Source organism: Corvus kubaryi, unplaced genomic scaffold (assembly GCF_017639235.1).
Source record: "Corvus kubaryi isolate FWS band 111438036 unplaced genomic scaffold, C.kubaryi_AGA036_p1.0 37284, whole genome shotgun sequence".
NCBI lineage: Eukaryota > Metazoa > Chordata > Aves > Passeriformes > Corvidae > Corvus > Corvus kubaryi.
In genome coordinates this window covers 3402300-3428960 of record NW_024581088.1, presented here as the reverse complement: position 1 = coordinate 3428960, position 26661 = coordinate 3402300, and the positions used below count along the sequence as shown (strand labels likewise).

The following is a 26661-nucleotide window of genomic DNA, read 5'->3' as shown; positions in this document are numbered from 1 at the left end:
GTAATTTTCAAGAGATAACTCGTCTGCATGTGTCCTCTTTTAGGAAGTCTGTCAGAAAGTAACAGGTAGAGTCTTTCTTTCCCTGAAGATTCCAGAATTCATGAGGAGGAGTTCAAGCTTCTCAGAAAGTTCTTATTTCAGTGTCCTGTGCAAAATAATTAAAGTTCAGAGCCAGTCAGTGCTGATGGAAAGGCTCCTGAGGGGAGGCACAGCCCGTGCTGGGTGTTCGGTTTGAGCTGTGAGGGACTGATGGTTGTTCCTCTGCATGCAACCAGAGATGACCAATGACATCTGCACCTTCATGTTGTCTTCTCAGGAAATCAAAGCACTGCAGAGGATTGTTTAAGGGTGGTCTGTTATTGGGGGCACAGTGGAAGAGGGCTGTCTGGCTATCTGGGAAGAGATCTCTTTTCCCATGAAAGTGCTTATTCTGGGCTCAGGTGTGGTCCTGTTCTGAAGGCACTTGCAAAACAATCTTTAGAGTGATGTAATTTTGGGACATGAGAGGAGTATGGCAAAGTGGGGAGAGGAATTACCCAGAGAACTCAAAGCAAGAGCTTATGCAAGTGGCTGGGGTAAATATTAAGCTCTCCCAACTAAACCTTGGAGGGATCCCATCCTGTAATGCCTCCATCCTGACTGCACATCTTGGATTCCCCCTCTAAGGCAGTGACTCCCTGCAGGATCCCCACTGCAGGACACCACCTGAGTTTGTTCCTTCCTGCTCTGGATCACCATGCAGACATTCCGGGTACAGTTTGCCCTTTGTGATGCTCCTTCCTACCATGGCAGGAAGGCTGGAAGGAAAGCAGCTTTCATGCTTCCATCCTGCACCCCTGCCCCTCCTTCTTGATGTCCTGGACACTTGCCAGCCTGTGACCAACTGTCCCCAAGAAATACTTACTTCCTGGTTTTTTTGCTTAGACCTCCAGAGGCCTCGCTTTTCCTGAATAAAATATGAGCTGTTCTCCTGGAGCCATGAAGGGAGGAAACCACTGCCAGTGCTTTTTATTGCTGTGGTTGGTGATGCCTCTGCCCTCACTGGCAAGGAGAACAGAGGATAGAGGAAAGGGTTTGAGGGTTTAGTCCAGTGACTGTTTACAGTGTGAGCTATGCTTTCTGGAGCCAATACTAAGGAACAGCTGACTTTGAAATACCTTATTTCAAGCAGTTTGTAACTGAGGAATTAAAGCATTTCAGTTTGAACTGAAATTTTTTATTATCTTTTTCTCAGAACATGGCTAATGCTTGGTTTTCAGTCTTTTCCCCACCTTTTTTTTTCTTATTATTTTATTATTTGTCCAGATGAATGTAGAGTTATACAATCCCTTGTCACAGCTGAATCACACCTTGATTTTTCTGTCCGTTTCAAGAGTTTATCAGGATTCTTTTGCATTAGCTTAATTTTTCTTGCAGCTCCTCTTGTCTTGGCACTTTATTCAGATTTAATAGGATATGCAAACAATAATATTACCCTGTTGGTTACTGTGCTCCTACTTTGAAGACTTAATGGATGAAGTGAAGGGATGTCAAATACTACTTTCTTACACATATGAGTAAATACCAAAAGTATTTACTATGGGGGGTTTTTTTCTGGGTTTTAGGAACTATTATCCCCTAAACATCATTTGTCCTGGAAATTTCCAGGCTGCCAAGCAAATCTTTCCATGCAGGTATTTCTTTTCACTGTTATACTGGTACCAGAGCTGAGATTAGAGACTGATTCCCACACCATTTCTGGATCCTCCTCAGTAGTTCTCCTAAGGCAGTCCCTGAATTCAGTACTCATACCAGCTAAGAACAGCTCAATGTGGTAGATATATTTTCATAATTGTTTTCAAGTCTCTTCTGGGATTTAGCTTTCCAGTTCTGCATGTATGCTTGCCAGTGACATTTTGATAGAATCTTTACCTGAATGGCTAAAAACCTCTTTCATTTCCAGCACATTTGCTGGAAAAAAGATGCTGCCAATATACATGTGGCAAAACTAAACCAGGAAAGCTTGAAATGCCTTGCCCAAGAAGAGAGAGGTTTGGCATTACAATGTGGCCTTTATTGCCTATATTGTGCACATTTGACTTCCTCCTTTAATGACATACGCAATTACATTTGTGCAGGGTTTATGCATATTAATAAGCATGTCTCTGTGCATGTATTTACACGTTTGGACATGCAGGGTATTTGTGTATGACACGGTATAGGTTTGGTTAAATACAAGTTGACCAATAGCTCAGAAAAAGGTCTTAGATGTTGAAAAATATCACTTTTATTCCCTAAACATGAAATGCATTTCCCCCCACCTGTAGAATGGTTATTTGGTGATTGATTGGTTATTTCATCCACTTCTCTGTTAAATTAAACAAACTAACTTATTCAAGACATTTGCTCAGTATTTCAGTTGTTATTAATGTAAAACATGGTTTATTGATGCACTAGAGGAGGATTCTTAATCAGGCTAGGTGCTTCCCAAGCAGTAGAGCTGTATAAACTGTGTGCTCTACGTCCTCTGTGACTACACTGTTCTTTAGAGACATCCCTTTTTGTCTGATCAGTGAATTCATATTTTAAAACCTCCTAAAATGCCATGACGTAAGGTGATAAAGATGCTGAAAAGTCACAAAAAATACATATTGTCACTAGGGTGAATGTGAGATGGGATTGAGCTGTTGCTTTCTCTGTCTTCCAGGGGTTCATCTCCTGTTGATGGGTGATACAGCTGAACACAGATGCCACCTGCACTGAGTTCCTTCACTGTAGGAAACTTGTTGGAATGGAATAGAGAAGTGCAGAGCTGCACACACAGTCTTTTTTGTAAAATGGATCTATAGCAGCTTTGAAAATGGGATTGATTGTACAGATTATCAGCCAGAATCTTAACTGTGAGTGGATGGTTTGACCTAATACAACCAGAATACAGCAAAATGCCCCTTATGAACTTCCCTTGTTTCAGTGCATTGTAGTAATCACAACTGAGCTTAGTAAACCTCATTTCAGAATGGAAATATTATTACTTATAGAAAATAACCTCAGGATACAGTGCTATAGCATGTTGTGTGCACACACATGCGTGTCAAGTGAAAGGTGTACAGAGGAACCTGATACACCTCACCTCGTCAAGATTGTAGGTTATAAACTGGTTTATTAGAACTGGAATTTTATGGAAATGAATGATTGAAAAGATAGCTGCCAGAAGCAGACTTTATTTCCCCAATACATCAGTCAGTGTAAGCGAGGGATTTGACTTCTTTATGCAGCTGGAAAACCGGGTAGAAAGGAGGAGTATAATTAGAAAATCCTATGCTGCAGCAAAGTGGATCTTTCTTGAAGAAATGAAGGATTTAGGAACTACAAGCTTATGTTGTCTCTTAATGACATCCCACTGCACCTCAAAAAATATAACCCAGGGAAAGGCTTGATCCTGATTAGGGAACTGTGCACCTGCAAGCCACAGCACAGCAGTGCACACGTGGTGTGGAGCTGACTTTCATGGTGTGATTAATCTAATTAATGTCCCGGAGATTGCTCCTGTATGTGGAGTTAAACCTGCACTTATGACTTTTGCTAAATTTGGGCTGCGATTCCCTATTGAAATCAGCAGGCTGGGAGCACAATGTGTTTCCTAGCACTGGGTGCTTGGATGAAGTTTCATGGCAATGGGTGACAAAATAATCTCTCTCACTGAGACAAGCCCACAGCCAGATGTGGGATGTAGGTTGTGGAGCTGGGAAGTGATTGCAAACTGCTGCTGCAGAGATCAGAGACCTCCAGGAGAGCTGGGTGGCAGCATGTCCTTGCTGAGGCCTTAACTTTGGCAGTCTCCAGGCACAGTTTCTGTGAAAACAAATGGCAGAACTGTTGTGGGACAGGTCTTGTTTTGTGTTGGGAATGACAGCCACTTCCTGCAAGCCCACACTGGTACAGGAAAAGTCCTTCACCATTCTATCTGCTTCTGGGATATAGGCTTACAAGATTTTTCATACACTTGACACCTCTGAAAACAGCACAGTCCCAAGGCAGTAATGATGGAGTGAATCTAACAAGGTTCTACTTTCTTTTCATCTGCAGCCCAGATTGACTTGCTTATGTACTTCTAGATCTACCAGGGACACAAACTGGTCTTTAATGATAGTGATATGGCTTTTTTTGCAATATGGGGATAGGGAAAGTGAAACTGCCTTCCAAGTTTGAAGTGCTGTTTACAGGGGTTAATTCTAATATCCTCTTTATGTTCCATGGAAACAAAATCAGGGCTTCAGTCACATCAGCCCTGTGAAGGAGGATCTGCATGAGCTGGGAATTCTAAGTGGGGAAATTGTTAGACTTCAACTCCTTGACTATTGGGACCTGAAAGTCACTGCAGTATGTCATTTGCAAGGCAATTTTCTCTGGATGTGCAATATGGCTTTGTTTTATGACCTTGATGTCACAAAGTATTAATAATCTCTTAAATCTACCCCTGCAAACAAAAAAATCCCAACAAGGTGCAATCATTTGTTTGGATTTTGGATTGGTATTTCTAGTCCGCTTAAAAATCACAGATTTTGATGTGATACATAGGTGTGAATGCCATGGGTTTCTCTGCCAAACTTGTCTAGATACAACAAATAAATGAATTTCAGCCTGTTGGGAGGACAGCTGTTTCCATGACATTTTAAGCCCAGTTTGTAAGTATCTTCATCTCTTTTCTTAGCATGCTAAATGGGCATGACATGGCTTAATTCGTATGTGAGTGTTTTGCATACAAAAAAAAAGGGCTCTATTAATTTCTTATTTCCTTTCTTCAATAAACATCTCAGATAGTAACCTGCTATTTCTGTTCTGTTACCACAAACATTCGTAGAAGTATTGCAAAGAATGTGAAATGAAAGGTACAGCTGAATTACTGACTGGAACAGACCTGAACAGATGCCTGTTCAGGCAAACACCCCCTTTGAGAAGCTCACTGTTACTGTTACAGGCTCAAAGAAAAGAGAAACAAACCTTAAGTGTGGTATCAAACAATCATAGAATCTGTTCAGAGAAGCTTGCTTTTCTTCAAGAGTTGAGTTGTCTCAAACTTTTAAATTCTAATTAGAATTAATATAGCTACTGCTGCAGTATAACTATCTTATAATTACCTTTAATATACTCTGGCATTGAATTCCACAGAATAATTTACCTTAATTGTATTTTCCCACTTGTTAACTTTATATTTGGGTTTTTTTCACTTATTTGTTGTATATTATATTGAGTTTGTCTGTCAGTATTTAGGACTGGAACAGGGAAGAAGGCAGCATTAGCTATTTTAATGAGTGTCTTCCACATTCATTCTGATGAGTTCAAAGCACTTTACAGATCAGGTCAGTATCATTGTTTCCCTTTTGCTGTTGTGAAAGGAGTTGTTGAGATGGAGGGAGTTTCCATTTTACACCAGCAATAAAACCAGAAACTGGATTAGAAGCCAGTTCTCATGTGTCCCTGTACAGTGCTCTGTAGAAAGCTACACTGGCAGTATTCTCACATTGATTCTGTTTTACTGGAACATATAATACAATTTATGTAGTGCAATTAATACAACTAAATTGACAGGAAACTGAAGGAGTGAGTGCAAGTTCCTGGATCTGGGTTATATCACGGCATTTGACAGCCAAAATCCATGTTATAAAGGATTTTCTGCAATAAACATTCTAAAATGAAAATGAACACCTGGCAAAGGATCAAGCTTTCTCAGCCTTTCTAGATCTGTTATAGCAGAGGCTGAAATTTTCGGGAGCTGAGGCTGCCCTTTGCTCCTGGCAATCCCTGCAGCAATATCCAGTTGGTGAGTGAGGTTATTTGGGGCATCTTGCTACTCTCCTATCACAGGACATAATATTTCTGCATAAAGAAATAACCTCCTTTTTCTAAACCTTTTCTTTAAACCTTTTATCATCTTACTGAGAATTGACAGCAGGGATCAGTGGATGGTTCTCCAGTCGTCTCCTGGTGACAGGGTAACAGCCTATTCCATCAGTACAGAAACATGATGTGCTGAGGGTTTGAGCTGTGTATTTATGCTCTGCCCATTACTGTGGTATTTAAATTAGGTCAGACATGGTCTTTGGTTGAAACCTCTCCTTAATTACAAGCATACATTTTTTGGCAGGAAGCAGAGGGCAGTTAGTTGTACTGTTAATAGCTTCCTACCTTTTCCAGACTCCTTCTGCTTTACACAGGAAAATTGCTACTATTCCATACCTCACATACAGCTCTGGCAGAGCTCATTAATGTGGGACTTAATCACACCAACCTATTTGGGACCACCTGGCTCATTGGCTGCTTTAGTGACTGGAAATCAGTGGACCGTAGGTGATCCTGTGTGGGACTGTGGGCCTTTATGCTCCAATTTTCTCATCTGCAAGTTGTTACAAAGATTGTTTCTTGTGTGCCTTGGGATCTTCTGGAAAAGCATTCCCTATGTTAAATTACAGTGTCAGAGCCTTTTTAAGGATAGTTTTGCTTTTCTGGAGAATTAAAGGTAGAGAAACTGAGCCGGATGTTTCAGTGGTCAGCACCCAGAGCCACACCAGCAGTCCAAACCATGTCTAGGCATTGCCTGCTGAAGACATTTTAAAAGCCTGGCTTTTTTCTTAAGTGTCAAAATTGAAGCCTTGTTTCCCTCCCCTTACTCATTAAACACCGCTTAGGTTGTAGGTACTGAAATATTTTTTGAAGTCCTGGACAGAGATAGGAAACTTTTTTATCTTGGCTCCTGTCCCTCAGCTTTGATCTTCTAACACACTCCAGTTCATGAAAAGGAAACAGGATTCTCCTGCCTTTCGCAGTACATTCTGTAGCTCTGCTAGAAAACATCTGGTAGTGATACAGTCTTTGGGTCTGAAACAATCTTTGTGGCAAGGCCCAAACAACAGGGAAATAAACAGCTTTTTTTCTTTTTTCTCACGAAGTACAGGCTGGCTCCAATTTGTTACAGAGCTTGTTTGACTAGGTCAGAGAACACATAAATCTTGACACCTCTGGTGACAACAAGAAGAGGTATATAGAGGGGAATAATTTTTTGACATCCAGTGCAAATTATTGATCCAGAAGGAATTTTGATTTGCAATGCACAGAGACTGAGCTTGGAGGGTTTGCAGGCATGCCCATGATGCTTTGACATCTGGAAGAATGCGGAGTTGCCCCATTATGGGGGACCTTTGTCTCCCTGTTTTTTGGAGGACACATGGAACTATACAGAGACTTACCAGAGGCTTTATAAAACAGGCTATGCTTCACCTAATCAACAGAGTGTAGGACACCATGCTGGGAGCTCTAAGGCTGACTTTCTTCTCTGGATTGAATGTGTATAAAGAGAAGTGCATGAACTGAATGAAGAGCATGATAATGCTCAGGGTCTGGTTACGTGGTTTCTGTGTGTTAGAGGGGCCTTTGGACAATAAATTTATCCCTCTCAAATTTGATTCCAAGTCTACAAAACATAGGTGGTTTTTGCTCACCTTTGAGGTCAGGAGGCTTACAAGTCTCTTTTATCTCTGTGCCAGCCTGGGTAAGTGCAACTGGCAGTTGCCCTGATCTCTGAAAATGAACTAAGTAAAGGACAGTCTGATCTTTTGTCTTGATTCAGACAAGCAATAAGGTTTAGGGCAATAACAGGGAAAATAAGTACTGGTGGTACTGTGCTGGAATGGTTTATTCAATACTTAACCTCTGGTTTTTTGCTGTGTTGTTCCCCACCACCCATGAATAAGATGTTATGCTCCTTACTGCCAAATCTCTCTTCAGTCTCTCCATGCTCTGATCCTCCTGTATTACTTTTTTTCAGTCATGCTTAGTTGTAGATGTTTGACTCTGAAATGCAGATGTCAACCAGCATATTTCTGTTTCAGGTGGATGATCACAGGTATTGTTATTTCTTCTCTCTATGACTCATTTACTTCATCTGTAAAGAGGAGCTTCATCTTCAGATGAAAGACTGGTGACAATCTACTGACTTAATAAAAGAGCTATTCCAAGTTTTTCACTGCCAGTGTGAACTTGCATAGGTCATTTGGACAAACATGGTATCAGAGGACAGAATTTCAGGTGGCCTCCACCTAATGGATGCTGAATTTCCCTAAACACCCACTGGCCTTTGGGCTCATGGGCAGGAAACAGCCTTTGTGATGAAAATGACACTATTTCTTCAATCATGCAGCGTGATCCATCTTATTGTTTTGTATCTGTGTTGAGTGCTGTCCCACATTCCTTGGAATCATTGCTACTGCAGCAAGGTAGTTTACTTTTAAAATGTAGAACAGGAACCAGACTGTGCTAATGATTAAATTATACTGATGGTTGAAGCTTAAGTAACAGTTAATGCACTAATTTCAGTATAGGAAATACACTAAAAAACCAGTAAGAGCTCCTCTTGATCTTCATAATTAATGAGAACTGCCATGATCCTTCAACATATTTCCACCCACACTTCCTTTTATGTTAAGAAGTATACAGGAACTCACAGAAGTCAGCTGGTAGAAAACCTTTCACAAAGCACTTTCCAGTACACTGCACAAGCCACATGTGCTTCCCTAAAGGGTCGTGGAGCCAGATCTTGCCTGTGTTGAATTCTGGCCAACAGTCTCATTTCTTTCAGTGAAACAGAACAAAGTGAGGCCTTCAGACAAGAGCGTACCCAACACACACGTCTGAGCTATGTGTACCCAAATAAGCACCATCAGCTGCTGAGCGTCTCTGGAAGGGACATGAGTGGGATTCTCTTCACTTAACTGTAAACATCTCCTTTGGCTAGTTCTCAGATATCTCTTCAATTCATGGATGGAAGGGAGCATCGTTAGAGAGCAATTAATCCAATTTAGGTGTCTGCAGTACGATGAGGGGAATTCCACCCTAGCGCCTGTTCCTCTGCACTCATTATATAGAAAGTCTAGACAGTTGGCTTGGATATAAATGGGTGAAGATGAGAGGTTTCTCTCACCTATCTAGATACAACAGAATCTGCTGGATATTAGAGGCTTTGTGGTGGCTCTGGGTCAGATAACAAATGCCTGGAAACATGTCACCACTTGGCTGAATCATTGCAACCATGCAAGGTCTTAGTTTTAATTTAAAGACTTGTGTTGATTTGGCATGGCCTGGTTTTTTTGGTAGTGGGGGAGGGCCACAGAAGTGGCTTCTGTGAGAAGCTGCTAGAAGCTTCCACCATGTCCGACAGAGCCAGTCTCTGATGGCTCTGAAGATGGACATGCTGCTGGCCCCATCAGAGAGGTTGGTAACGCCTCTGGGATGACACATTTAAGAAGAAAACCAAAACAGCGCACGCCCAGTTGATTCCAGGGCTGGCGAGGCGCCGCCAGCGGGGCCTTCCCAGCGCAGAGCGAGGCGCTGCGGCCGCTGCCATCTCGGTGCGGCCCACAGCAAGCCTCGCCTGCCTGCTCGCCCCTGGCCAGCCACGCTGCGGGCAGGAGGCCAGGGCTGGTGGTGGCGGCTTCTCCTTCCTGGTGCCCGCACGAGGAGAGGCGTTGAACAGCACCAGCGCTGCGGCGGCCGCCAGTGCCCGCAGGGACAGCGGGGCTGCCTGGCCAGCAGCGAAAACGTGGCGAGAGATTCTCCGACACGGAACCCAGACGAAATCAACCACTCGGCGCTGCGGGATGCTGTAAGAGTCTTTGAATTGGTGGAACTTGTTGGCAATCGTACCTAGGAGCAGCAGTTTTTCTTCTAGTCGGAGAAGAGGAGGAAGTGAGAACATGTGAGGGAAAACAACATGGCAGCACCAAGGTCAGGGGGGAAGGAGGTGCTCCAAGTGCTGGAGCTGAGATTCCTCTGCAGGCCGTGGTGAGGACTGTGGTAAAGTAGACTGTCCCCTGCAGCCCATGAGGTCCACAGGGGATGCAGAGATCCACTCGCAGCCCGTGAGAGAAGTACTGATGCTGGAGCGGGCGGATGCCGGAGAAAGCTGTGATCCAGTGGGAGACCCGAATGGAGAGAGAGGGCCATTGCTTCCAAACTAGAGCAGCCTGTCCTTAAAAGACTGCACCCCGTGGACAAGCGATCCACACCGCAGCAGTCTCGGAAAGACTGTCCATGGGAGGGACTCACATTGCAGCAATATTGGCAGGATTGCTGCTCGTGAGATTGGAGCCACGCTGGAGAAGTTCACGGACAACTGTCTCCTGTGGGAGGGACCCCACGGCACAGCAGAGGAAAAACTCTTCTCCCTGAGCGAACAGAAGATCTCAAGTGACGAACTGACCAAAATCCCCATGCCCTGTCTCCTGGCAGGGGCTGGGGGGAAGGTGTTTTAAAGGCTTATTTTACTTCTCATTATCCTCCTCTGACTCTGTTAATAATAAAGTTACCTTATACCTTTAAATTTGAACCTGTTTAGCCCTTAGAGTGTTTTCTCCCTGTCCTTAACTCATGAGCCTTTTGTTAATTCTTTTTTTCCCCTCTTCCCTGCCCAACTGTAGCAAGAGAGGGTGAGCAAACGGCTTTTGTGGGTGCCTGGCGTTTGGCCAGTGTCCAGCCATGACAAGACTGTTTACAAGAAGTTTCTGAACTTTAGTCTCGGCCTAGAATGAGTAAGGCCTAAAGCAGCCACTGATCCTCAGGATAAGAAGGTCTTTCAGCAGCTCTGTAATCAAAGGAAAAAAACAGCTTTTCTTTAGATCACTGGTTTAATCTTGTTCCTCTCACCAATGCTGGAATTTCATGTTCTGCCCCCAAATGCAGCAGGCTATTTATAGTGTCAGCCTGAATGAACAGTAGTAGGAGCTTATGCTGTCATTGCAGCTGCACCTTTGAGGCCTTGGAAATCACATAACTGAAAGTTGACAGTAATGAAGTTGCACAATATTTTCAAATGCTGTTTCTGCCACCACTCAGTTCCCACAGTACATAGGCAGGGATTTCTGGGCATGTGGTAGGGAAAAGAATTAAGGGATTCAACTCTGAAGCCCTTGTTGGCATCTGGGGTCTTGATGGTGATCACCCCTTCACGTGGCCTATATGTGAACCGTGACCTTGAAAAGGTTGCTGCCTTTGGGGAACAAGTGCAGGATTGGGGCATTAGGGTGGGTAATTTACTGGTATGTGACAAGCTGAGCATCTCATCAGCTCTTTGTGGAGAGGTGCTTTATCTCCTAATGCTGGTGAATAAAATGGAAATGTACTTGAACATTTTGGCTGTCTTTATTTAAACAATACAGATAACAGCAAAACACAAAATGTTTGCTCTTTTTGTTTCCCTAGATGCAAGCATGAGTATTCCCTTGGTTTTTACATTGCATTGTCTGTGTAATGCTTCAGTTTGTCAGAATAATTTAAAAGAAAACAGTGAAGTTTTTTAGAGATCCCAACAGCTAATGCAAATACTCATCACAATAATGGATCAGTCAAGTGGAGACGGTTTTGACTATCTGTGAGAAGCTGCTTTTCAAAACAAGATATATATCATATCACATCACAGGAAACAAGGGGAGTAGAGAGTATTATCAGGCAAATGTGACATCCCAGAGATGTTAGAGATCACATACCAGCTCTCTACACATAATGGTTTCATTAAAGTCATTACTCTGCTCATTACTCTGTGTAAAACTAACAAGTCCTCACGTCTTCATAGGCTGAAACTTAAGTGTCTCCTGTGCTCTCCAATGTCTGGGACATCAGTGTGGGGTTGCCTGCACACGAGCCCCTGTGAATAAGTGGTTATTGGGAAATAGTAGCATCTGTAGGATGATGGCATTTCAACATTTATAGTCATCCTGAAGCTTTGTGACAAGCAGGTACAACAAAAGCTGAGGGACAGCTTTGTGGGAGAGCACTTGATAGAAAAACACAGATTCAAGTCTACGGGTGCTTCAGCCACATCACTGCCTGAGCTCTGTCCCTGGATTGTCTTTCTTGCTCTCCCTGGAAATTCCCCTGAGAAAGTTTAGTCAGAGAGGCAGATTTGTCAAAATGATTCAAAGAAATGACTATAAGAGCTGCAAACTTTTTTCTAGCTTCCTCATATTGAAGCCAGTGGGCTTGATTCTCCTCCTGGAGCTGCTGTGTGTACCACAGACTATTGGCAGCCAAAATATAACCCCAGACCTGCTTGACCTTCTTTGTCATCATGTAGACACAGGGCTGTAATTTAAACATTTATGTGGAAGTTACCTGTACTAAGAACAAATTAGTGTATATAAGATTAAGCATAAAATTGTACAATTGATCAAAAATGAGGCTTAACTTCTAAGCAATTCCTGATTTGAAATCCTACCCTGAAGCACCTGAAAAGATTAAAGAGGATTTTTTTTCAGAACTGCTGTAAATTTTCATTCCTCCTTACCAAATGCATGTCTGCATGTAACACTTCTTCTTAAGTCTCACGAAGGGAGGTCACTGTCATTGCTCCACAACCATTTGGATAAGGAAAGAGACTTAGACCTAAGGATAGGGACTGACTGAGCTGGCAAATCAGGGGTGGAGCTGGATGGAGAAGTGAGAAGTCCTGTTGGAGTCCAAGCCTGATTCAATAGGCACCTTCTCATCTAGCTCTTTTCCTGGTGACATGCTGTCTCCCTAGGCAACTACAGATTAGAGAGGAGACGAAAATTCTTGTATTCAGAACTGCAAAGCAATGACTTGAGCTTGGATGTAGGGAAATGTCAGGGAAATACAGTGAACTAGCAGTTGAAGCAGAGGCATTGAAGTCAGGTGCTTCAGGTTCTATTTTTGGCTTGGACCAGCCATTTCACTTCTCCTTATTTTGGCTTCCCCTCTGCAAGATAGAAAATGAGGATGCCTACAGCTGCCTCCTGGGACTGGATCATCTTGCTAAGGCCAGGACTGTCAGATCTCATGTTCTGGATGATGCTCGGTTGACCACAGCTCCATTCTTCTCTGCTTTGGTGCCTGCACCTCCTTCACTTCTATCTCCCCTCTGCTTTTTTGGGCCCCCACAGGCAAAACAGAGCAGCATTGCAGCAAAAATCTTGGGATTGCTGCTGGGTGGGAGCCTCCTCTGTTTCTTTGTATCCTGGGGCCTTCCACCACAACATCTGATGTGCAAAATCTCCTGGGCTGTCCCTTGGGTCATGTGGGGTGTCTGTACAGGTAGAAAAGTACACTGAGCAGAGTTATGGCCCTTGTACAAAGCACTTCCACTCCTGTCTAAATTAGGGATGCAGTTTCAGGGCACAGACACTAGACAGGTGGTGGAATATGTTCAGAGAAAGGCAGCAGAGCTGGGAAGGGTCTGGTGCACAAGTCTGATGAGGAGTGGCTGAGGGAGCTGGGGGTGCTCCCTTTCCTGGAGAAGAGGAGACTTGGGGGGAACCTTTTCACTCCCCACAACTCTCTGACAGGAGGGTGCAGTCAGGTGGAGGTGAGGCTCTGCTCCCAGGGAACAAGGGACAGGACAAGAGTAAACGGCCTCTAGTAGCACCAGGAGAGATTTGGATTGCATATTGTGGAAAATTTCCTCATCACAAGGGCTGTGAAGCCCTGGCACAGGCTGCCTAGGACAGTGGTGGAGTCGCCATCCCTGGAGGGATTTAACAGGTGTGTAGAAATGGCAGTGGGGGACATGGATTAGTGGTGGCCTTGTAAGTGCTGGGGGAATGGTTGGACTCGATGAGCTTAAAGGGGTTTTCCAGCCTAAATGATTCTGCGGCCCTGCTCCGTTCTATCTCCGTGCAATGTCAGCCTAGGCACGGCTCTGGGAGGGAACAGCAGGAGGTGGTGAGGGCCAGGTGATGATCACCACCTCAGCCCGGCCATCCTGGCTTTGAATGAACGAGTTTCCAAGGCTGGAGGTGTGTTCTCTTTGCTGCATTCCCCGTTAAACCCCAGCTAATTAGGAGTCTCGCCTTTTTTCCAGGAAGCTCCACCAGCTCCTCCTGCTCTTCCCTTCTTGTATCAGTCAAAATCGCTACCACCTAAATTCAGGTGTGCCGGGAGAGCTCCTCCTTCCCAGAGCCCCTTCCCAGTGCCACGGGGAGGGAGGCGGCGGCTGCAGCGAGTAAAAGGTGATTTTAGGATTATTTCGGGTTTTAAGGCAGGAGCGCTCGGGGCTGTGGGCAGCTAGGAGGAGCCTCCGCGCTGCCTTTCCACCCTCCCACGCGGTTTCGGGCGGCGCCAGGGCCCGGCAACCAGAAGGATTTCGGCGCGGGGCGACTCCGAACCGACCCCTTTGTTCGTGTGGGCCCGGCCGTGAGCCGGGAGGGACGGAGGGAGCGGCGGTGCCGGCCCTGCATCCTCCTCCGCCCCCGCCGCTCCGAGCCGCCGCCCAGATCCCTCCTCCCGGCTCCCCGCTCCCTCCTCTCGGCTCTCGGCTCGGCCGCGCAGGGAGTGGCAGGGCGGCTGCCGGCCGGGATCGCATCCTGCGGCGGCACCGAGCCCCCCTGCCCCGCTCCGCCGGGCAGCCCAAGGGTAAGGGGGACGGCGGGAGGGACGGCAGCGCCCGAGCAGCCCGCACCACAACAAAGGAGGGGTAAATGGAGAAGGTGCGGGAGGAGCCCGGGCAGCGGGGATGCGCCGCTCGGTTCCGATGGGAGGCTCGGCCGCCGCGCGCATTGTCCTTGGGCTGGGAAAGGCACCGAGCATCCTCGGCGGGCCGGCAGTCCCGCGGCCGGGCAGCACCGGCCCCCGGCGGCGGCGGGAGGGGCTGCGGGGGGTGCGGGGCTGCCGGGGGCGCGCACCCACCGACCCCAGGCAGGGCGCGGGCTGGGCGATCGCCGCTGCTCCTGGATCACGGCAAACGCGCGGCTGGAGCGGCAGGGAGGCAGCGGCCTGATGCCGTGGAGATGGAGGTGGGAGTGGGTGTCAGCATGCATGGCTCGGTGCCGAGCGAGTTTTGGGTTGGAAATGGGAGGAAAATTGTCTTTTGTCTTTGGGAAGCTTGACTACTTGCTGGGCTCAGTCTCCTCGCTCAGTTTTTCTTGTTTAACGATCCAGATATCGACATTAACTGCATCCTGCAGGATCTGATGTGCGTTTTTTTGTCTGTTGCAAGGAGATGTGCTTCTGCGGAGGGCCCAGGTTGAGCTGCTGCCATGGGCACAGTGCTCAGGTTATGAGCAGCCAGGCAGATGGAAGAGGGCTCTGCTCCTTGCATCTCCTGACACAAAACAGCAAAGGGTGTTTGGGGCAGCATCCAGGGATGGAGGCAAAGGCATGAGTTGTTATCTCCACAGTATCCGGGCAGGCTGCAGTGGCGTTTTGGAAGTGCTGGTAGACAAAGCACTGTGTCAGCACCGAGTGTTATTTGCTGCTCTGTTGAGCATCAGTCTCACAGGCCTACAAGCCTTATCTCAGAGATTCATCCTGCTGGAATGGATGTCAAGTTTTACCAGTCCATCCATTACTGCTGACTAGAAGTGTTTCCTTGAGGGTAACTTGCAACTCAAGAATTGGTCTGCATGTGGACAGAGATAAATTTGGGGTGCCTGGCCAGGCTTGTTGGCCTTAGCCTCTGCCCAGCTGCCTGCTAACAGCATTCCTCTCCCCATCAGTGCTCCAAGAGAGCCCCATTAATCAGCACAGGTCTGTCATTGCTAGGGTGATGATGCTTTTGAGTGTAGTGCAGCTCCTGATCCTAAAGTTGGGTCTGAAATACAGCATTTTAAGATACTACCTGCCTGCTGTTAGAGCCTTCCAGGGATTAGGAAGGAGGGAGTCTGCATCAAACAGCTGTGTTCTCATGAAAGTTGTCACTGCCTGCCAGAAATCCCTGGGAGTACAGGACTTCAAAGGCTCAGCTCTGAGACATGGCACGAGTGACAACATTAGCACCAGCCACTGCAGCACAGCAGGGAGAAGCTGTGCTGGAGCCTGTCATCTCGGGAACACTTGTGTGGGGCTGCCTTCAATTAAGGGAAACCTCGTGTTTCGGGAGATGCTCGTAGGATCAGTATGGATGGGATTATCTACTGAGGCCAAGGGTTGGTGTGTGCTCCTCTAGCCTTGGAGGCTGCCACAATCTACTCTAGCAAGGAGCAGTTCCTGCTGTGTTTCCTCTTTCTCCCCAGTTGTGCTTTTTGATTTGGCAGAAGAAGTGATGAAGAACCCAGAGGGGAGTTTTTTACCAAGGGATGTGGCTCTGTAAGGACATCCAGGCCAATTCTTCCCTTGTGTTGCTTGGTGGTTAAAATGGGTGAAGGCATGGATTCCACCTCCTGATTGAAGTTGTTGGCTTTATTTATCAAAATGCTGCCTCTGTCCGTGAAACTCGGGGAAATTAACTTTTTTTTTTTTTTTTGAGAATGTGTCATAATTCTGGTGGGGACAGGAAACAGTAGATAAAGCAAGTTCTGTACCCCAGGTACGTGGTGTTGGTACCACTTTGCAGAGAGTACACAATGCATGGCAAGGTTTAGATACTTTTAAAGTTCTGGGAAAGCCCAGGTGTGGGTAGCTAGACCTGAATGTGACTTGTTGCTAGACTATGTTAGACACTGGTGTGCACTTATCTATAGAGACATCTATTTTTTCATGGATGCCTTTTATAAATACTTTGTGACTCTCTTCCTGTCCATCTCCCAAGGGCTCTGAGCACAAGAATGACCAAGGAAGTTGCTGACATGGGTTGAGAGCATTCTTTTTTCCTCTGTTGCTGAGTGAAATGCCCCCATTAATCAATCTCTGGCTATTCTTTTATCACTGTTCTTGTGGTATTTATGGTAGAATTTCAGGCCTTGTTAGCCAGGGACAGCACCTTGGCTGATAGTACTGGTGATGTCAGACTCCAGCAAAACTTGGGCTTTGTTTTACTGGTCAGTTTTCTAAAACAACCACATTAAGTTGCTGAATAGAGATGAACTGTCCACACTCACTCCAGAATCCCAAGTTAGGGTAAGAAATTGGGCTTGGTATTTCTTGTGTCCTGCTCTATTCTTATCTTCTCCATGCGGGTCCTTCCTATCCTGTGTGGAAGGTCTTGTCTCCGTGGCTGACACTGGTGGAGACACAGAAATCTCAGTGCATCGTTGTACAAGGTCTCTTTCTGCAGCACCCCCGAGCTCTTGGAGCCTTTCCCTGCTCTGCTGAGAGCAGCCTGTGTGCTCAGTTGAGTGTTGATGCTAAACAGGACAAAGCAAATTCACTTCCCTTGTAGCTGGATTTAATTTCTTGCTCTTATATGATTGTGCAGTAGCTCTTGTTGTGGAAAAATTATTTCATTGCATGTGACTGATACTTTCTGCTATTCCAGAAAAAAGATCCTGTTGAAACCCCTCTTAAATAAAACCTGCAACAAACTCACAATGTTTCTGCATCAGACTTTTTGGAAATCATTCCCACACAGCGGTACAGTTTTTATTATCTCATTCTAAATAAGTGAAACTGTGTCTATAAAACAGCCATGATTGGTTCAGTTGCAGAATAAGCAAAGAAAGATGTGTGAAGAAATAAAGCCAAGCTTTGTCTTTTTTTTTTTTTTTTTTTTAACTTCAGAAAGATGGATTAATATATGATGCTGACTTGAACTGGCACTGAAATTAAGTAAAACCTTCCTTTCAGTGATGTATTTTTATTGAGCTAATGTTTACTCACCTGCATAGTTGCAGAGGAATGTGGCAAAATTCCACGTTGCAGGTTCTGAGCCAGTCGTGGAATCTCCATCTCCTCATCATAGTCTGCTGAAGCACAAAGGGAATCTAGACTTTGGCTTATTTTGAGAGTTTGTGCTCTAAACTCTGCTGTTGACTCCCTTGATAACTCCGTTTGTACATGGGAAAGCCAAATGATTATTTTTGAAAATATTTATACTCTGTGTCTATAAAAGAAACACTTCAGAAGGACTCCCAAGTGTTTTGATGGGTTGGATATTCAGGGTGATAGTGGTGCCATCTCTGCCACTGTTTTTCAGTAGTCTTGAGAAAAATTCTTTCTTTCTATCTGTTTCTCCCAGGTACAAAATGGGTGTTTTAATTCTGACCTCCTTTGAGGTTTGTGAATGAAATGCTCTGGGGATGTTTGGTATGTGGATCTTGAAACGTTTAAATCCCTTTTTGGTCCTTATAAATACCTTTCCTGTGCTTTCACACGTGCTTCCTTTAAAAAGGTAATGCAAATTAAATTGTATTGCATGTGCCAGAGCTGTTGGTCGACATTAATTCTATTTTATTTTACTGAATAACTTGCATAGTGTGGTAAAGACCACGTGGGTATTGGTTACACTGGAAAGACTGCACAGAAACTTCAAGAAATCATCTGATCCATCTGTCTGTTCCAGGTTGGATCTGTCTTCACCTGTCATTCAAGACAGAGGTTTGAAGATTTGTATTTTTCAAGGAATAATGTAGCAATGAAGGAATTTGCACAGCCTCTCTGGGCAGTCTGGCTCAGTTTGAACCCTTTCTGTAGTGCATGTCTTCCCCTTTGTTTTGTTGTTGTCATTGTCACTTTGTCTATCTGCCTGTTTCTGTACAAAGGACAAATGTGTTTCACTGACAAAAACCAACACAATTTCTTTTGCAGCATGAACTTCTTTTGATGCACATCCTCTGGTGGGGCAGGGAAGGCGTCCAGCCTGAGGCACCAGCTTCTGGCATAGTCACTGACAAAGGATTTCTCTGGCTGATCTGTTTTTTTCTTCCTTTGGCATGTTCCCCCCCTATTTATCTGTTGCATCATGCTCTGACAACTTTAGTGTCCTGTAATTAGTACTGGAAACTTTTCCGTGGCCTGGCAGGCACAAAAAGCAGCTGCCTGTTGAAACAAACTTTCCCATCCTTTGCAAACACTCCCATTCATGACCTGCAAGTGCCTCCCCTGGAGGCAGGGACTGTCCTGGCTGCAGAACAAACCTCCCTAGGAAAAGAGGCCTCTCCACTTGTGTTTAATGGGCTTTTTAGCCTCACGTTTGGCTGGCGTGTATCGTGTACTGTGCTACCTCAGTGGCTCCTGTCAGCATGAAGTTGGCCCTGGTGAGTAAAGCCTCCTCCTTGTCTATATTTAGCACGTAGCTATTTGTTTTATAAGTGAAATCCTTACTATGCAAATTGGAGCAGGTCAGTCTGCAACCTTGGATAAGTGCCTTCTTTTTTTTTCTTCCCGCTGGACTTTTGTTTCCTGCCTGGTAAGTGTGGCATGTTTAGCTGATGGCCCATCCACCAGCCATCCCTAATGGAGATTTAATGATGGACAATATGGCACAAAAAGGCAGGCTTGTGTGGAATATGCTGGTGAGACAGAGGAAGCGGATGTTTTGCCTTTCACTGCTCATGTTTTATGTGTCTGTTTATGTGGGCTTTTACTGGGGTCTACGTAGTAGCTTTTTGAACTTGCTGAGTCTCATCCATAGGAAAACTTTGTTTATATGTGTACATATATTTATGTATATTTCTAGTAAACAATACTGGCAATATCAGTGCCTCCTGCAAGCCTAATGTTGATGTCTCGGAAGCATCTGCAAGCACTGTTCCCCTTTTTATCTCTGAATCTCCCCAAAGCACATTGGCTAGGTGCCAAGAAGGTGTAGGAGCACTTCCAGCACACTTACATGGAAATGTCAAAGTCAAATGGTACTTTTTGGTGATCATATGATTCAGGTTTATGGAGTGCTATGATACACTCTGCCTTAGGGTACCAGCAACTTTGATTGCCATTGTTAAAAGTGACAACTCAGTTTTTGCTCTTCCCTTTTGGCTGAAACATGATGAGTTTGTGTTAGAGATGTTGTGCCACTGCTCTGCACTGTGATGTAGGAGGCTGCTTTTTGTAAGGGTGCTGTACTTGCTTAGCTAGATGAGATTATATCTTGATCTCTGTATAAAATCATGATTGTGGCTTTGCCTGCATTAGGGGTATAGAAACAGCCTGTTTCTGTGAGAAGTGAAGGAGCAGCCAGGGACACGTGGTGACTCTAAAGCTCCAGCTAGAATACATAGTGCTGTGGTACTCCAGGAGTGTGGTGGGCTGATCCATCTGTCCTGCCCACCTTCTTGCAGTTCATCACTCTTATCTCCAGAGATACAGACCATTAAACCCTATTTTTAGCACTGATCTGTCTATCCAGACCCTTTCCTTTTGGCTGCCAGCATCTACACATCATGGACTGCTGTGTGTGCTTCCCAGTGGCATGGCAGTGTTTGGATAGAGATGTGGTTGAAACCAGGCTGTGGAGGAGTCCAGCTCCTGCAGGGTCTCGGCTGCTGTGGGAGGAGGCTGGGATTGACAGCCTGGCCCAGATGTGGCAGCCTCTCCTGATCCTGTCAGCCCAACAGGTCCTGCTGGAGTGGGCATGTTCAGTCTCCACACCTGCTGTGCAATCTGACTGCGCAGGGTGGGGTTTTATCTTCTCAATCCCTAGAAACTGCAATCCCCAACCTCCCCATGTATTAGATACTAGGGAGTCGTCCTCTGGTGCTGGTGTGGCTTAGTGCCCAGAGGCTTTGAGCTGGGATCTTGTCTCTCTCCATGTGGTGCAATCCAAAGTAAACGTTGGCTTTTGCAAGGCAGGGTGTGAGTTGTGGGGGAAAAGGATCTGTGTGGCAGGAGGAGATAACATATCAAATTGGATCTTACCTGTCAACATTGTAACTTGGAAAATGATGATTTTGGTCATTGATAGGGATGTAATTTGAATATGATAGGGGTGTAATTTGAATAAGACATGTTCCTTCTTGTACTTTAAGGTCCATGAGCTATCCAAACTCCTGTTGTCTGAGGAGTGTGTGAGATGAGTGAGGTTACAGGTGATAAATTAAGAAACTCCATGATTAACACATACTGACTGAAAGCAAACTCTCCAAATTACTGTTCTCCTTGTCTGGTTGTGGTGAGAGCTGTGTGGATATGTCAGTGTGAGTGAGGGCTAGCAGTGTTTGTAGAGAGGCTCGGAGAAAGCAGCAATTAATGCACATAACCCAGAGGTCATCTGCTTAAGTGGGAGGCTGAGTTTGGGCTGGTGAATCAGCAGGGAGGAGGAGGAGGGTGCTTCAGGGAACCCATGTGTCCAGCATTGCTCTGTTGCCATCAGTACAGCAATAAGAAGCAGGATGCTTGTGTGGGTAGAGGGGATGGGGTTTGCTCTTGGTGTCCCAGAGGGAGAGTGGGTTTGCTCCTCCTGAGTGTCTTTGGTTTGGTGATCTCAGATCTTTTAAGAGGTACCAGTGGTGTAACCTCCTGCTCTGCCCCCACAGTTCACAGATTGGTACTGTTACCATCCCCCTGCATGTAGCAAGGATGTTTAGTGACCACTGTGGAAGAAAGAAGCAGGAGTCCTGGCTGTCAGTGCTGTATCTTAGCTATGGGGTGATTAGAGGTTGGATTAGATATCTTTAAAGGTCCCTTCCAACCCACCTGTTCTACCATAGTCTGTATTTACTTTTTAGCTTCCCTCCTGTTGTATCTTAACACCCAGAGTGTGAAGTTCTTTAAATTTTTGCGAACAGTTGCTTTGTTTGAAGGATTGAGATGATGTTAGCTCATAGTATTTGGTATAAAGTTTGTCCCTGGCCTGGTGGGACATTGCCTGGGATACAGCATGCATTTCAGGTTGCCTATGTCTAGACCAGACTGAATTCAAGTGAGGAGGTTTGGAGAAGGTCACCTGGGAAGAGATGTCCCGGGAACTGGTGAGTCTCATATCTCAGGACTTCTCAAAGGAGAGCATTTCTTGCTCAGAATGGCACAGGGAAGCCAGACAAAGGGCAAAGCTGTCTCATGGGAGTTGGGCACAATGGGAGGGTGTCAGAGTTTTGCAAAGGGCACAGGAGGTACGTGGGCAGAAGGTTGGCTTGGGTAAATCTGGACTGGCAGCTGGTGGGGAGTTTCTTGGGCAGCGGAGGCTGAAGTTGCTGGGAATGAAATATCTTATACAGTGGTTCCATAACTAATGGAAAGAGGCTGCAGCAGGGGCAGGGTTGGGTATTCCTATCCTGCATCCCTGCCTGAGGTTCTGGCAGCTTGTAGAGAGGCAGGGTCAGGTTTCCCTTGGTGTGACACTGCACTGGGGTTGTTCTGAGGAGATTCTGTAGTAGATGTTACAGCTGCAGTGGCCCAGGGCAAGGCTTCTGTCTGGTTCCTGCTGGGATGACCAGGTCTCCATCACAAAAGGAGTTGCATTAACATGGTACCTTTTCCTAGTGCACTTGAGCGTGTGTAGGCACTGGACAGCATTAGTGGAGCACACTGAGGGCTTCAGGGGCAAGCCCAGTGTGTTCCAAGGTGCACCAGAAACTTGTTGCATCCTACTCTTATTTTCTTTGCTTTTAACTAAATCATCTGCAAGTTTAAAGTGCTACAAATGCAGTGCCATCAGGCAGAGCCTAGCTTGTAAAAAGGGGGGAAAAATCAGGGCAGAAGGGACCCAGGTCCTGGTTTTGTTTCATAATCAAAGTTCAGGACTGATTATAGAAGTGCACAAATTAAAATATATGTATTAATCTGAGCTCCAATTAGTAACAGATTAAGTGCCAGGGTGAACTTCAGTGCTGTGCTAAATCAGCAGTTAAAAGCTAGGAAATTCCAGAAATTGAGATCCTTCTGCAGCCCTGCACAGCATGCATAGCATGACTGGGTTGTTGTATAGCTCATATTTAATTAAAGAAATTGCTTCTCCAGTAGAACAATACCAAGCCATTATAATGGAATATATATGTCATGTATCATTGTGTTTCCTGCACTCTGCTTGCTCTCCTCATATTTCTCTTCCAGATGCTGTTTTTGACAAATAAGATTTTCTGTGAATAGATTTCTTGGATTTCATCAAAGCCTCGTGAATTGTAGAGAAATCTCTAATGGAATAGAGTGGCCACGAATCAAGTCTGTACTGATCTGCAGGACAGCAGTTGTGAAACCTCTGTGTACATTCTGTTCCCTTCCTGTGTGAGCCTGAAGCTTTGGGGTCATGCTCCTATAAATCTCTGCAGGGACACTGTTTCCTGCCACCAGGGCTGAACTCTAGGGAGCAGAAACTCATGCAGAACCAAGACCATCCCCAGGATTTTCCCCACAAATTAGAGACAGTTTTGCTCTTCAATTAGTACAGAATTGTTGCTATTTACTGTGTCAGTCCTCAGTAGGCATTTTGCCAGTGTGAGGAGCACGAGCTCATCCAGTCCATAATTACTCCACAGATTATGTGATGACTTCCTTAAATGTACTTTGGCTTTTTCTCTCTGCACTTTGCCTCAGGATTTGCATTGTGGTTTTTAGAGTGCAATAGGAGGAGGGGTTTGCACATTCTTCCTTTAAAAAATCTTGTTTTAGAAGTAAATCACAAGATGTTTAGTTTATCATAGAGGTTAGAATTAGTTTAAAAAATACCTGAGTTTTTAAATAAAAGTTCTCTAGTCTTTCTCTTGGCATTCTGTGCTAATTATTACAAAACTTGAGTGAGCAAGAAGACTAAACACGGGCTTCTCTAGAAGTTAACAACACTTCACACTTGTCAGGGAAACTATGTAGTAACAACAGAGTTTTATGGCTGAAAATCTATTTGAATTCTCCAACTGCAAGAGAGAAAAAATCCTGATGGCTGACAGAGGGTACCAGGATTCCCTGGTTTTCCCTACATGTAACTGGAAGCAGTATGCTCCTTTCATTCCTGCAGTACTCTGTCTCCATTCCCTCTACGGGAGAAGGAAAGGTCCTCTTGGAAGAGGAGTCTGATCTTAATTAAAAATGAGTGTCTCTCATTTCCTCTATACTTCAATTAAGTGCAAAGATTTACTCCTAATCTGCCACATGCGTCAGAAACGGGTTTCTGGTGGCTTGTCAGAAGGAGTAACTAATCAGAGAAGTGAGAAGGCAATGGCACAATTACCTTGGATTGGATGGAGCATCTTAAGGAATTAAAAGATAAAATTGCCTTTTCTTCTCAGCATAATCTGTCTCTATTAGCAAAGCTGCAGTTTGGCCTTATCAGATCCTGTCTCTGATCAGATTCATTTCCTGTCCCTTTCACACAAGACTAAGTGCTTCAAGTCTGGCCCTTGGATCTGGATTTCAAGGCAAAATTCTATTCTTGAAATCCCTAGCCCATCTTTGCAGTTTGGTCAGTGTTGTGAGGTTGTGAGCCTGGGGCACCAAATCTTTACTTGCCCTTGTCCCTGGGATGGGACACTTGGCATTAATATATGCAGGAGTAAGAACTCCAGGAGATGGGGCTTTGCTGCCTGAAAATCTCATTTTCCTGGGAGTGGAGAAGTTGCTGAAAAGCTTAGAAACATGGAGTGGATGCAACCAAATGCTCAGAAACAAGAAATTAAGTAACTTCACCTGACTTTAAAAAAAAAAAAAAATCAGTATCTTTAGGCCAGTAAAGATTTTATATAAGGCCTAATAAAGGAATACCAGATTTGGCTCTGAAAGCTTTTTGCCTTTATTCTGTGTGCTTATTGAGGTGGGTGCAGAGCTCCTCCAGTGATCAGGGGATCAAATTCTTCTCTACTGTTTTATTTTTGGGGACATATTGAGCTTCACATACTGTTTTGAACATTTACAGTGCTTGATGCTGAAGGTTTCTGCCCTCAGTAGTGGTGTTTTCAGAGGGGAAGCAGGGGTGGCTTTGGGGCTGTTCTAAGTAGGGTTGCTCTTTTCTAGAGCCCCAGAGGCTCTGACAGAAGTCAGGGGATGAAACCCAGAAACCTCTTGGAGGCTAATGCAAGAGTCTTTGTGCAGATTGAGCCATATGATAGCCCTGAAAAGGGCTGAAATTTTGCTTGCCAATGTGCTGCATCCCAAACCCTGGTGCTCCTCATCTGTAGTATGAACATGAGAAAAGATGGGATAGTGTTTAAATAATGGCACAAGCAATTGATTCTCAAAAAGCTGTCCTGGATGGGAATAGGAAAAAAACAGAGACTTTATTGTGCTAACCTTTTCCTATCCAAATAATTGTCTCTGAAGTAATTATTTGCATAAGTCAAAATAATTTTTAAATAAAAGTGTTGTCCTGCTTCTCTGCACTGTTGTTATCATTAACCTTTTGGACAACATGATAATGTTGGTTTCCCTCAATCTGATAATAAAATGCTGTTCTTTACCTTTTTTTCCTATGGGCCTCAGCCCTGGAAAGGTGTGCGCATCTCTGACTGAAAAATTGAAATTTGATTTCTTACATGTGAATTTTCAAATTCAGAAAATTAGAAATCTAAATCTAGACCCAGCTGTTACAGCAGTATTCAGATAGAGCTGGTTGGAATTCTACATGGGTCTGCTCTCATAATGAAATCCCTGTGCCTTGCCCAGGGTGTCATGTTAGGTAAACACTTCCTAACATCCAGAGCCAGCCAGAAGGAAGCACCAGGCAGAGGATGGGATTCTGGCCAACTCAGTTTCCAGTCTGGTGTCTGGAAACCTGTTCCTGTGTCTTGCAGTTGTTGCACTCAGTATGTTGAGGTGAAGAGATCTTTATTTTGTGTACACCCATGAGGGCTTTCGTCTGGGGAGTGTGCTGGGTCCGGGTGTTTGCTTTGTTGCTTATGCCCATCCTGAAGAGGATGTTATTCCATGTGGCAAGCAAGTACTTGTGTACCTTCTTGAGGGTAAGAGGGATGGATGAAGCAGAGAAGCTGTGGATAAGCTGTATTGCCAAAGACTTTTTCTTCCAGTCCTTGGTTTGTGTTATTTCTCTACCATATTTATGAAATAACTTACTCTAAGCACCTCCAATTGTTTGTTTTTAATGTGTGCTGCTTTGATGCAATTATCCATGATACTGGCCAGGCATAATCAGATATATTGCTCCTGGTGAAAGGCATTTTTTGGCTGTACATCTGTACTTAGTTGAGAACAGTTCCCCTTTTTGAATCTGAGCCTATGTGACTCACATTCAGCTGTCCCCTTTTTTGATGGAAGGATGAGGAAGAGAATATTTTGGTCATTTGAAGCAGGCTTTCATATTGTGCATTCCTGGGATGTTTTTCTTGGTTGTGGGAACAGACAGAACCATTCATCCCAGTATGGAAAGATTGCAGGAAGAATGTAGCAGAGATCTAGAAAATGTTTGTTGTCTGTCATATCTCACAAAAGAAATAAAAACAAAATAAGCAGAGCTGGTGGCACTGGAGTATCCAGAGGAGCAGATGGAGTGTGTCTGGAGGAAGTCACATTTCCATGAAGTTTTGCAGGAAGGCAAAGCTTACAGCTTGTGCAGGTAATATGGGGAGCAGGAATGATAAATAACATAGAGAATAGAAATTTTCAGTTCCCCTGGAGTTGCTGGGTAGAGCTTAAAGAGTATTCTGGCTGATTTCAGTGTCAGGGAAGAGAGATGGCTCATGTGTTTCTTACACCACAAATTTGCCTGTGTTCAGCCTTTACTGCTGGAACCAGATTTTTCAGAAGAGCTGGAAACAGGTTTTTCGGGAGGGCTCTGCTAATAGAGCCCGTTGGTGAGCTGAGGGTTCTGTACAGGAGCTCAGAGCATGTTGTTATCTCTAATGGAGCGGGGCAGTGCCCTGTGGAGACACTGGCCTGTGTCCCAGGCCAAGGGTATTTCTGCAGCATAAAAGCTGCATCACTCAGTCAGGAGCTAACGTGCAACTTGGATGGCTCAGGCAGCCTTGCTCTGGGTGGTGAAGATGACCTAATGGAGTCATTTGGAAGAGCTCCGTGCTCAGTGTTCAGAGCTTCCTAAAAATCTGATCACATATATTTGTGTTGAAGTGGGGGAGAAACTGGTGACAGAGAAGGAGTATCTGTCCCTAGCAGCAGGCACAGACTTCTTTAAAAGTGTCCCAGACGTTT

The 26661-nt window shown here is 45.0% G+C and overlaps 1 protein-coding gene across 14 annotated transcripts in view; it reads left to right on the top strand.

Annotated features, from left to right (window-relative positions):
* The window catches only part of CLIP2 (CAP-Gly domain containing linker protein 2), a 99228-nt gene that overhangs the window by 7530 nt on the left and 65037 nt on the right, over positions 1-26661 (top strand). The window contains exon 1 of one of the 14 annotated variants that reach the window (XM_042025927.1): positions 13970-13991. The exons of 10 other annotated variants lie outside the window; for them this stretch is intronic. The gene's annotated coding sequence lies outside the window, so the exon portion shown is untranslated. Of the gene's footprint in view, positions 1-13969; positions 13992-14105; positions 14469-26661 lie in introns of those variants that run through there. 3 more of the 14 variants (XM_042025923.1, XM_042025925.1, XM_042025926.1) reach the window with 3 other exon arrangements.